Genomic DNA, 10,797 nt, shown 5'->3' with positions numbered 1-10,797 from the left:
TGATAATTATTAAAATGACTAACAAAATTTTTTTTACTTATCACATCCTTGATAATATAATTGATCTCCAATTTGTTCAATAACTCTTTTGCAGTAGCTTCATTTTGGTATGTATTAAATAAGCTATCAGACAGACTGTTTAGAATAAGGCCTTTACACATATAGTCTATATTATCCCATTTCTGCCTCTCTTTTATTGCAGCAACAAATTCTTCTATTTCATTGTCTTTTGGCCTAGGAGTAGTCAGAACATATACAACTTTTAAGACTGAAAGCAAGAAATGCATCTTTTTCTATCATTTTTTTAAAATTGCCACCCTCAAAATGATCTAATTTGACAAAACTAGAAGCAATTCCTGAGTGTTGCTTCAATAACCATTGTTGAACTGAATAAAACCTTAAGATTGTTCGAGCAAATACTAAAAATCTGAAATTACTATCTTTGGTAAATCTACAATTTTGAGGAAAGGCTTTAAAGCATATAACAGTGCCACTTTCCTTAAGGTTTTATTTGCTACCACTATATTATTTAATTAGTAGGTGCGCAAAAAGGTTACAAGTAATAAATCTTGAGGTTACAATGAAGCTTAGTGACTGACTGTGTTTTGCATTGATGAAATTAGTCCACCGAGCATTCATCGGCATATCACAAGATCACTGAAATACTATAAAAATATTTTGGAGCAAAACTTTTATAAAAAAAAAAAATCTAGCATTTGAAGAAAGAGAAGAATTCCAAGAATTGTTTTTGTATGTTTTCAAAAAATCAGAGGAGCCTTTTATAAATAGCTACAAACATGACTATCTATTTTGAATAGACAAAAACTATTTGTTTTTGAATAATTGAAATTGTTCATTTTATACAAACTTATTTCTCTAATTTGAACAGAAATAACTATTTATCTTTATTTTTTCTTTTTCAATATGAGATTATTTCCCATATTTTATTTTGAAACTCTTTAACAAGAGAGACCAACGCCAATCTTCATGGTTCAAGAGAGATTGACCTTTATCCTTCTCAGACAAGTAAATTGATCATCACACCAATAAATATTTTTATAAGATGTATTCACACATCATATCATGTTTTTGTACATTTTTAGTCAACTTTGCAAGTTTAAAATTTGAATGAATGGCGAGTTTGATACTTAGATACATTCAAATAATAGATATCCATATCTGAGTCCATGTAACATAGAATTTCATTCATTTGATTAAAAATTTAAAATTGTAAGTTGGACTGTGCTTAAAAAATTATGTTTTAGATTGCTTTTAGGCAATAATTTTTTATTGAACTTGCAAAAAGCCTTTAATAGACCGATTATTTTGTGCTCCAAAACATCAATATGTCATTTTTTTTTTTGTCAATTGACTAATTTCGAAAAGATTCTAAGTCCAAGTGTCACTTAGAACTTAATACATAATTTTGCTTTTCGCTCACTTGTTCCAATCTTCCTTCCAATTTCTTGCTCTCATTCTCACATACTAATTTCTACACTTTCTTCCTCAGTAAAACCTAACTGACGATCAAATGTAATCAGATTTTGCCTAATAAGCTACTCTCCACTGCTTTAAATGATTGAACTAAAATTGGTGGGATGCACCCGACCCTTACTGTAGTGCAACAAAGAGTGACACTCGAGAATGCCAATAGCAAGCTACTATGATGGACTCTCCCTTAAAAAAATTAATTTAATATCATGTGGATCAATAATCCACGTATCAAATAATAAACTGATAAAATAGATACACTACACTTGATCTTAGTCAAAAGGGCGAGAAATGTATGAGTTGTTTTGTAGCTCGGATCTTCTTTTATATAGAACCTTGGCATGACCCTTGGCTTGGGCTTTGGATAAGGGATCTAGACTTAATGAAAAGCACTTTTACCCTGATGTATTTGTACAGGAAAATTATTCTCATGTCTATTGCAGTGCTTTTTTTTATTCATTTGGTGTAAGGTGAAGTCATCTTAGCTAAAGCAAAAAATTTCACCATCTTTGCATCAGACTAAGTTAGCTTGGGTAAAACTAGTTGTTCTCTAAGAACTTGAGCTAACAACTAAATAACAAATATTTGAACAATCACCCAAATTGTAGCAGAGAATCAAGCATTAACATCATAGTTTCCTTTTATCAATGGTGTAAACAATCGAATTCACTCGGGTAAGCATTTTTTTTCAGATGCTGCTAAGCTGTCATTGCAAATTAGATTCATCATCAAGTAGAAGTATATTGAAATCTTATTTATTTTGTTTCACTATATTACTTTCTTATTTTTAACTTTCGAGAAGTACATAAAATTACAATTGAGTCAATAGGTTTTCGTTTGAATCAAATGTTTGGATCAACATTATCACCTATGATTTATAGGTTTAGATTGATGTATACATGTATAATTGAATCAATTGTTTTCAAATTAATGTATTTTACTATTTAATACCTACAACTACAACTGAGTAAATTTTTTCTAGAAAGGGCATTTGCATTAACATTGTAAGATTGAATCGATGTATACATTTACAATTCAATGAATTAAATGTTTTAGAACCTTCAGTCATTTTTTTTTCTCGAAAAGTCATTGCCTTACTTAATATTACTAGTTTTCTTTCACGTGCTATGCATGTAATTGTTAACAAACTTATAATTCTAACATAATAAATAATTTTATTACTTTTATAGTAATAAAATTGAAATAACTATCATCATACTAAATTAAATTGAACATATAAATTTAAGTTTGAAAAAAATAAATATAACAAAAATTTTAAATTAAAATTCCAATAAAAAATAAATATTTAATCTTTCTTTATTTTGACTTTTTTTTAAGTCTTTTGTTTTTAGATCATCATCTTCATTCATTTTTTATATATTTTTCTTTCTTTTTAAATTTTTTCAGAAGATTATCTTCTACCACAATCAAATCTGATTTTGTACTTTCTTTTATTCTCTATTTTATGCTTTCTCTCGAGCTTTTTTTTTTTTAACATTTTTGGTAGTAGATTTTTATTTTCAATTTTATAAATTTTTGAGGCAATCGATCATTGTTGAACTCATTTAAACTCTTGCTTTTCATCTTTTTGCTATTTAAAATTTAAATACTTTATTTTGATTTGAAATATTTTGTTATAAAGTTTTTGTTGCTTGAAATAAAGTAAATATATTGCGTTTTCTTTTTCATGATCACTTATCTCTGATTTTGATATGTACTTAATTATGTCGTATAAATCATTTTGTAGTTTAATTTTATAGTAAAAGATTTCATACTTACTTGAATTTTACTAATTAAAAAATATTACATAACCATATTCTAAAAAAAAAAAGGATTTGCAGAAATCAAGAATTATTAATATCTTGATGTAATCATCAATGATGTCTATTTATATATTTACAAGGGATATTGACTAAAACTACTTTTAATATCGAATATTGGTTTCTTAAAAAGCCACAAAAATGTATAACTTATTAAAATATGTTATAATAAAAGTTTAAATAACACACTTTACTTAAAGATATATCTTATTATAATCAAATGGTATTTTTATGTTGTTCTTTAAAAATTGAAATACTCTTCTCAATTAATTTGGTTCAATATTATTATTGTTTGTTAAATAACAAAATATAAGAATTTTAAAATTAATAAGGTATGACCTATTCTAGATAAATACCAAAAGATATTATTATATTTTGAAGGTAAACTATATTTTAAATCTTGACTTTAAAATTGATAATGAATATATTTTTAATATTTGAACTCTTTTTTAATTAAAATAGAGTAATTTGCTTATTTGACGAATACTTAATCATATATTTAGTATAAGTCATATAAAAATTCATGATTTATAAAAAATCAGATTTGCGAATTAGTTAGGATTAAACTTGAAAGCGCTGATTGTGAATTGGCTAGAAAGGTATTATTGAGCATAAAATCATAAATCCATTGCCCTGTGTACATAGCATTGCACCCAATGGCCGTTTATAAAATCAGCTTTGACATAGGAAATGGTTATTTATCATTACCTAAGAGCTGGAAAATAAGGTCAGATTGAACGAAGGTTATCATAGTGTAGCGAATGCTTTATGGTTATGTAGGTTTGTAATAGGTTTGAGGACGAGAGTAATTCTTAAAATTCAAACTCTCTTTCAAGGCTAAGTACATTTGGCATTTGGTCACATACTGAAAGGTTTTAATTACCTAAAAGGAAGGTTAGTGCTGTCAAGAACATGGCCAGATTAAAGTTGTCTTGTTTAATATGCTGTCCAGACGAAGCCGTTAAGTGTTGCATACATTAAACCGTTATTTAGTAACAATTGAATATCTTTTGCATTGAGTCGAGATGAATAAGAACCAAGCACATTGCGTACCACTGACATGACCAGAGAGATGTGTTTGTGGTGCCTGATGGTCGTTGGAGAACAATGCATGATGATTAAGAATTGGAGGATTGCTTTGAGTTGTGACGCGAGACGTGCGATTCAACCCTCTCTCCCCAATTTTCCTCCTTTCATCTCTGGCTTCCTCGTTCTCTGCATCAAAGCTCTTTTTCTTTGCATCTGTCAGAAAACAGGGTTATGGTTACAATTCCTTACAAGGTACAAGCATGGTTGTTTTATCTCTCGTTTTTTATTCTCTTTCAAGAAGCTCTTAAATTCAAGCGTTACTAAGCCCATAAGCAGGTTTTCTCATTATTTTCATTTCATGGTGTCGAAGATTCAGTGATTAAGCAAATAACTTTGAAAGTCAGTGAGTCAGGTAGCAAAGAACCGATGAATAGAAGATTTGACATGAAACAGGCCATGAATCCAAAGAACGCATCTTTTTAATGGAAACAAAGGCTCGTATGACCAGTTTCTCTTTCAACTTTGTTTTGCAGATTTCACCTTATGAAGCTATAAAGCAAACCCCATCAGCCCATTTCTTTTCCCTCTACATTGTGACCAATCGATTACCAAGAATAAGAAACAAAAGCCGATTCTCCAAGCTTTCACAGATACCTAAAATGTTGATCTAATTACAATGGAAACCCATCAAACTAAGATGTTTTTATAGAGCCATTAAAGTAAGAGGTTACCGTTGGTTTGATCAAGGCATTGTGATTGTGAATGCTGATGATGATGATGATCGAGAGGAGGTGGTAAAGAAGATGAAGAGATGCTTTGGGCACGCCCCGAGATGTGAGACATGCGATTTAACCCTTTCTCTGACATTCTCCTTCTCCTTTCATCTTTCTCGTTACTCGTTGCCATCTCTCTCTCTCTCTGGCCTCTGCTTCTGATCTTTTCTTTCTTCGCGCCATTCATAAATGTCAGTTAGTTATTCTATTAGCAATTCTGAGAAACGTGTCGCTTTGTCCTCCAACCTCACCAATTTTTTTCCCATACTAATAGTATGACTCAACAATCAAGGAACAAAGTATGGAGATTTTGACTTTGTCATTCCCCCATTTGTTCAAAAAACAGAGGATGGTTAAAATTGAGAAACTTATTCAACTTCAATTCCTTAACAAAAACGACCGAGTTTGAACCAGGATATGGTCACAACTCACAAGAGTATACCCTTTAAAACTTAGACTCGTCAACTGGTACAATTTGATTTTGGCTTTTGTTTCTTTATCTCACCATGGCTATCAGTTCGATCTTTTGATGCACAGCTTGACATTAATAACAGCAGTCTTTTTACAAAGAGAAGGGGACAGACGGTGTAGTATATATGGTTTTTAACTATAGATTTACCTTTAAATGCATCCATAAAAGGAGCGTTGATTAGTGTCTTGAATTTAAAATCTCTATTGAAATCACACTTAACTTTTATCACTTTTACTTTATTAAGCCCACATCGCTCAGATAATAGTCTAGTAAAGCGCTGGACCTATAAATACAAAGCAAGCTCCATCATTTAAACATACTTACCTGGACGGGGTCAATGGGTGATCAAGTAGACCCATGGCCTAGGGCAGTGACTTCCATTGCACTCGGGAGGGGTGCTGCTCTAAGGTCTCCCCAAGAGGGAGAGCGTACGTCATAATTTGTGGCAGCGGGGGCCTGCGTTCGCGCGGCCCCTACAAAAGAAGTCCTAAGTTGGTTCTATTGGCATATCTCACACTTAAACAATATAGTCCTAAAGGTTGGTTCTATTTGGCATTTCTAGTAAGTTGGTTCTATTTGGCATTTCTAGTAAGTAGGTTCTATTAGCATATCTCATACTTAAACAATATAGCCCTAAAGGTTAACTCTTTTTGGCATTCATATGGCAGCGGGGGCCTGCGTTCGCGCAGCCCCTACAAAAGAAGTCTTAAGTTGGGTCTATTGGCATATCTCACACTTAAACAATATAGCCCTAAAGGTTAACTCTTTTTGGCATTTCTAGTAAGTTGGTTCTATTAGCATATCTCATACTTAAACAATATAGCCCTAAAGGTTAACTCTTTTTGGCATTTCTAGTACTTGACCTAGTTATTTTTGCAGACCTGAGAAACTGCAACATTTTATGACTTGGTTAGACGAGTTATCCCCAGGACTAAATCAAGAATTTATGTGATGAATTGCTTCTCTGGGCTTTGAATAATAAAAATGCTGCTGTGTATTTTAGACGGAGAGAAATGAGATTTTTTTTATCTCCTTCCATGTCTTCAAACAAAAAAGTTACTCCATAGAAAGGCTTTAGTCTGTGATTTTGCAAACATTCAGCCCAATTTGTGGTAAATATTAAAAATAGAGAACATATCTAATGAATTAAAGTATAGCCAGATATATTAGTCGACGAATGGGAAGAACCACCAGAAGCTTCGCTCATCAAATAGGCAGATAATTATTTTATTTCTCTTTTTGATAGTATAAATATTCTATTTCTAAATGTGGTAGTAATCTATTGGTGGGATTAGTGCAAAACAAACTATTTCTACTAACACAGGTAAAAAAATCTGTGTATAGACCTTTTGTAGGATTTTGCTTAGATCCTCTTCTCCTTTACTAAATCTGTAGTGAAGTTTGAGGTTTTCTGATATCTCGAATCTTCTGCATAATTGGAGTTTTCCCATCAGTTTTGGAAATAGCTGTGAATGCCTTTGATGATAGTTGTTTTCTTTTTCACCCCTTTTCCAATTTCTGAAGCCGACATAACTGAAGCAAGTATCCTGGTCATATGGTTATCAGCAGAATTTACCACCAAATCTGGTCAGATATAAGTTGTATGGTACTTATCATGAATATGATTATTAGTTCAGTTGGCATTGAGATTGAGCTGCATTTGATCGTAGTTATTAATTTTAATAGAATATGTAATGCCAGATAAAATATAAAAGTGAATTTGTTCTGAATTGCAAAAGCAAGTAAGAAATATATTGTGATCACCTTCGATCACAATCACAATACCAAGTTGGACCTAAACAATTATGTTTTATCCCACATTGGCTAGTGAAGAGCATCTGTTATAATGTATTACCAAACGCAACACTTAGGACATCTTTGCGCTTGGGGCAATTGTCACGGGTCGAGACTCAATCTCCGAACCCGTGCGGCTCCGGGACCCGGGCATTCACCCTTCCGGCGTCCTGAATCAGCCTGACCGCCACGGTTCACACCCTTGTGAGGTATTGTCCGCTCTGGCCCCCCTGGCCTCACAGTTTTGTCCTACAAAAAGCACCTCACAAGGCGGAGATGGTGTGAACCCTTTTATACCCCAGTGACCCTCCTATTATGTTCGATGTGGGATTCAGGACTCTTCCTTAGGTCCGTGACATTCTTCCGCACCCAACCTCGTGACGCCCTCGTCATGGAGGCTGACCACCCTGCCTGCCTCCCTTGAGGTGCTTGGCTTGGATCGAACGGTTTAGGGTTGGCTCTGATACCACTTGTCACGGGTCGAGACTTAAGCTCCGAACCCGCGCGGCTCCGAGACCCGGGAATTCACTCTTCCGGCTTCCCGAATCAGCCTGACCGCCACGGTTCACATCTTTGTGAGGTATTGTCCACTCTGGCCCTTCTGGCCTCACAGTTTTGTCTTACAAAAGGCGCCTCACAAGGCGAAGATGGTGTGAACCCTTATATACCCCAATGACCTTCCTATTATATTCGATGTGGGATTCAAGACTCCCTCTTAGGTCCGTGAGGCAATGACGTAGCTAGTGAGGTTCTAACCGAGGCGCGTCTATTGCTGGTTGAAAACTATTTCCAAAGCCCCTCTTAAGCCTGGGTCGAACCCTGGCCTTTGAGAATTTTTGGAAGGGTTCCCTTCGGGGTAAAGCCCTACAATTCTTAGTTTTGAAAGCTGTCATATCCATTTTCAAGTTTCCTCTTGTTAGATTCTGTTGGGCCCTGAGGTTCCTTCGATTCCTATTATTACAATTTCTTCATAAATCTTCTGTAGAAATAAAATTTCACTCCGATGCATTTGATTCATTCAATTTTTAGTTATACATCCATTCGATCTTACAATTATAGGAAAAAAATTGACTAAATTGTTGTTGTAGGTGTCAAATAATAAAACACATCCATTTGGAAACATTTGATTTAGTCGAAAATATATACATCAATCTGAACATATAACTCAAATTCGAACGTTTTGATTCGGTTGTAATTTTATGTACCTCTAAAACTGTTAAATTTGAATTCCTCTAATAAGAAAGTAATATAGTAAAACTAAATTAATAAGATTTCAATATACTTCTTGCAAAAATTTTGAAGCAATATGTACATTTGCAATACATCTTTGTAAACCAATTTAGTTGCTGAAGTAAAACTTGTCAAACATGGTTAGTATTTGATGAAACAAGTTAAAACTGGCCACTACTTGAAGCATTTGAGAGAATTGATTTTTAGTTTTTCCAGTTGCCCAATTGGTAATAGTGAATCTAATTTGCAATGACAGCTTAGCAGCATCCTAAGAAAAAAAAAAAACATCATGGCCGTTAAAATTCAATAATAATGTAGAGCTTGTTTAACTTCTTAAACTTTTTGCCCCATTTGATCATACTTCTGTCTTCTAATGTTATTTTAATTAATCAGGTCAATATCAGCTGCAACAAGAGGATTACCGTTGCAATAATATCCAAATTGGATTGTTTACACCATTGATCTAAGGAAATTTGTGATGTTGATGCTTGATTGTATGCTACACTTTGGGTGATTATCAAAGGTTTGTTAATTAGTTATTAGCTCAGGTTATTAGATAACAAATAGTTTTACCTGAGCTAGCTAATGGCTAAATTTTTTGCTTTAGCTAAAATGACTTCACCTTGTACCAAAGGAATAACAAAGAGCACTGCAATTCCTAAGCTACACTTGAAAGCCTGTGGTTTCATAGACATGAGAAAAATTTTCATGCACTAATATCTTAGGGTAAGAGTTCTTTTCACTTAAGTTCCGATCCCATCTCAAGAGCCCAAGCCAAGGGTCAGGCGAAGGTTCGTTATAAAAGAAAAATCAAGCCACAAAGCGGCCTCATATCTTTCTCGGCCACTTGGTTAAGATCAAGTGTAACATCTATTTTTATCAGTTTAATATCTACTAGGGTTTTTGAGCGTCTCTCATGCGTTGCACTATAGCACAGGGCTGATGTCACGGACCTAAGGAAGAGTCTTAAATCCCACATCAAACATAATAGGAGGGTCCCTAGGGTATAAAAGGGTTCACACCATCTCTTCCTTGTGAGGCGGTTTTTGTAGGACAAAATCGTGAGGCCAGGGGGCCAGAGCGAACAATACCTCACAAGGGTGTGAATCGTGGCAGGAAAGCTGATCTGGGACGTCGGAAGGGTGAATGCATGGGTTCCGGAGCCGCGCGGGTTTGGAGCTTGAGTCTCGACCTGTGACAAGTGGTATCAAAGCCAGCCTTAAACCGTTCGATCCACGCCAAGCACCTCGAGGGAGGTTGGCAGGGTGGCCAACCTCCGTGATGAAGGCGTCACGAGGTTGGGTGCGGGAGAATGTCACGGACCTAAGGAAAAGTCCTAAATCCCACATCAAACATAATAGGAGGGTCCCTGGGGTATAAAAGGGTTCACACTATCTTTTCCTAAATCCCACATCAAACATAATAGGAGGGTCCCTGGGGTATAAAAGGGTTCACACTATCTCTTCCTTGTAAGGGGCCTTTTGTAGGACAAAACCGTGAGGCCAGGGGGCCAGAGCAGACAATACCTCACAAGGGTGTGAACCGTGGCAGGAAGGCTGATCTGGGACGCCGGAAGGGTGAATGCCTGGGTCCCGGAGCCGTGCGGGTTCGGAGCTTAAGTCTCAACCCTACACCTGACGCATCCTTACTAATTCTGGTTCAAACATTTAAGGCGGTGGAGATTAGCCAATTTGGCAAGAAACAATTTGAGCAGCTCATTAATACGGAGAAAAGAGAAAAATAACAAAAGATAATCAGATCATGGATGGGCATATGAAATTGATATGCCAAAATGTTAGACTAGCAAAGCTCAAATAAATGAAATTCTATGTTATATGTGTCTAAATGTTAGACTCGTCATTTGTTCAAATTTTAGACTAGTAAAATTGATTAAAAATGTCTAAAAATAAGATTTAGTATGCGGATACATCTTATAAAAATTTTTATTGATGATAGACTCCAATTGATCAATCTAGGTAGCATTAGGGTCATTTTGTCTTTGGACTAAGAAGATTGGCATTGTTCCCCCTCTCCCTTATTCATCTCTCTTAGTTGCCATTTTCTTTTTTATTTTATTTTTAAATTTTTTTTTAGAAATTCCATATTTTACTTTTTTAAAAATTTATATTTTGAATTGTAAAATTTTTTTTTCTACATTTTAAAAATATTTTAATATTTATTTTTTAAA

The 10,797-nt window shown here is 34.3% G+C and overlaps 2 non-coding genes and 2 pseudogenes across 2 annotated transcripts; 3 read left to right on the top strand and 1 right to left on the bottom strand.

Moving 5' to 3' along the window:
* Window positions 1-1,593: 1,593 nt before the first annotated feature.
* LOC149511208 (U2 spliceosomal RNA) lies at window positions 1,594-1,788 on the bottom strand. The gene has a single exon (XR_016334495.1). It is a non-coding gene; the product is annotated as a U2 spliceosomal RNA (small nuclear RNA).
* A 4,113-nt stretch (window positions 1,789-5,901) lies between these two features.
* On the top strand, window positions 5,902-6,062 carry LOC149511207 (U1 spliceosomal RNA). Its single transcript, XR_016334466.1, has one exon. It is a non-coding gene; the product is annotated as a U1 spliceosomal RNA (small nuclear RNA).
* A 2,029-nt stretch (window positions 6,063-8,091) lies between these two features.
* Window positions 8,092-8,243, top strand: LOC149511206 (U4 spliceosomal RNA; annotated as a pseudogene).
* Window positions 8,244-9,439: 1,196 nt separating this feature from the next.
* On the top strand, window positions 9,440-9,541 carry LOC149511205 (U2 spliceosomal RNA; annotated as a pseudogene).
* Window positions 9,542-10,797: the final 1,256 nt, after the last annotated feature.

The sequence above is a fragment of the Durio zibethinus genome, chromosome 26, assembly GCF_047325235.1.
Source record: "Durio zibethinus cultivar Kanyao isolate XHJ-2024 chromosome 26, ASM4732523v1, whole genome shotgun sequence".
NCBI lineage: Eukaryota > Viridiplantae > Streptophyta > Magnoliopsida > Malvales > Malvaceae > Durio > Durio zibethinus.
The sequence above is the reverse complement of the archived record's forward strand: the minus strand, read 5'-3'. Positions and strand labels throughout refer to the sequence as shown.